Genomic DNA, 2,152 nt, shown 5'->3' on the forward strand with positions numbered 1-2,152 from the left:
TAAAATGGAATGGGAACCTTTTGTAATTGGGATTTTTCTTAAGCTTAATCTTCACTTCTATTCTTTGAAAGCTCTCACAGATAAAAAGACCAGAAGACACCCAGGAAGTACAGAAGAGTGCCCCTGATGAGCTAAGGGAACAAAGTTGCTGTTCAGTCATGTTCAACTCTTCGGGACCCAATAAAACATGCTGTAAAGGGGTTTTCTTCTAAAAGAAACTGGAAGGATTTGCCATTTCCTCCCCTCCTGGATTCAGAGGATTCTTTTGTCAAGCAAACAGAGGTTAAGTAACTTGTGCAAGGTCACACAGCTTGGAAGTGTCTGAGGCCCAATTTGAACTCAGCTCTTTCTGACTCCAGGCCCAGCCCTCTATCCACTGAGCCACCAACTACCTCTAAGGTAAGAGAGAAGCATGCAGAAAAGTTGGTTCACAATCAAAATAATATGGCAACTAGAAATGAGGGGAAAAAATTGGCACACACTGTCATAGATGGTCACTGTATTGGTCTTGCTTAACTTTTTTTTTTTTTCAGGTTGCAAAAGTATTCAGTGAAGGAAGTATCTGGATATGACTATGGTGGACAAACAAAAGAAATCAACAAATCAATACAATCTTTATAAATAATACAGATTAACGTTGATTTGGGAAGAATGGGGAGGAAGCAAAGAACTGGGAGAAATAAAGAAAGATATATTGGGGACAAAAGTCTTTAAAAATGTTATGCTCATTAGCTGATACACAGCTCAAAGTCATTAAGGGTAGTTCAGTATTGTCATGATTTTTTTATTTAGCCAGTGAAAGAAAACAAAAACAACTAAGTTTAAGAGAGACTTCTGAGTATTCATATCCAAATTGCATTGCTGACTCATTTTATGATGCCTCTTCTTAGCTCCACTATATCTCTCTGTCTCTGTCTGTCTGTCTGTCTGTCTGTCTCTGTTTTATATACAGATCCATCAAAAGACAGTGGTCAGAAATGAGAAACCATACAGTGATAGCATTATTTATTCTTTGGGGATTAACAGATGACCCACAGCTGCAAGTTCTACTTTTTATCTTTCTGTTTCTAACCCACAAGTGAAGTGTAACCGGGAAGTTGACCATCATCATCCTGACTTTGGTGGATCCCCACCTTAAAACCCCCATGTCTTTTTTCCTTAGGAATTATTCCTTCTTAGAATGGTCATTCATAACTGTCTGTATTCCCAGATTCCTGTACAACATGTCAGCTGGGGACTATACTGTGACCTATAATGAGTGCTTCACTCAAATAATTTTTAGTATCATCTTTGGGGTCTCAGAATTTTTCCTCTTGGCTGCCGTGTCTTATGACCACTATGGAGCCATCTGCAAACCCCTTCACTATCCAGCCATCATAAACAACGGTCTGTAACCAGCTCCTCCTGGGTTGTTGGCTGTCTGGGTTGATGATCATCCTTCCACCCCTTGGTGTGGCTCTTGAGCGAGAATTCTGTGACTCCAGTATTATTGACCATTGTGTCTGTGAGGCATCACCACTGCTGGAAATCACTTGTTGTGATACACAGTTCCTAGAAAGAATGATTTTAGCATGTGCTGTGTTGACACTCATCATCACCTTGGTGTTACTGGTTCTATCTGATGCCTATATCGTCAGGACTATTCTGAGATTCTCTTCTGCCCAGCAAAGGAAAAAGGCCTTTTCCACTTGTTCTTCCCACATGATTGTTGTCTCCCTTACTTATGGAACCTGCATCTTCATTTATATGAAATCTGCAGAAGAGGGAGTGGCTTTGAATAAGGTGGTTGCAGTACTTGCAACCTCAGTAGCACCAGTAATGAATTCCTTTATTGACAGCCTGAGGAATACACAAGTGATTCAAGCTTTTAGGGACACATTCCAAAGGATTGTATTGATTTCAAAGCTATGAGAAGCAACAGACATTCAGGGGAAATTAGTGAAAGAAAACCTGAATAGTTTTGAATTCTTTCCTCTGGGTCCTATGACCCAATTTTATTCTCTTACTAATGCCACCTTACCCCCAAACACAAATTTCATAGCTCCTTTATTCTCCTATCTAGAAATCCTCATTGATCCACTATGTTTCTAAGGATTTCTTCCTTCCTTTCTTTCTTTCTTTCTTTCTTTCTTTCTTTCTTTCTTTCTTTCTT

General features: G+C 39.5%; 1 pseudogene; it reads left to right on the top strand.

Moving 5' to 3' along the window:
- Window positions 1–974: 974 nt before the first annotated feature.
- LOC114052760 lies at window positions 975–1,890 on the top strand (annotated as a pseudogene).
- The last annotated feature ends 262 nt before the right edge of the window (window positions 1,891–2,152 follow it).

This window comes from Vombatus ursinus, unplaced genomic scaffold, assembly GCF_900497805.2.
Source record: "Vombatus ursinus unplaced genomic scaffold, bare-nosed wombat genome assembly UNPS02003787.1, whole genome shotgun sequence".
Classification (NCBI taxonomy): domain Eukaryota; kingdom Metazoa; phylum Chordata; class Mammalia; order Diprotodontia; family Vombatidae; genus Vombatus; species Vombatus ursinus.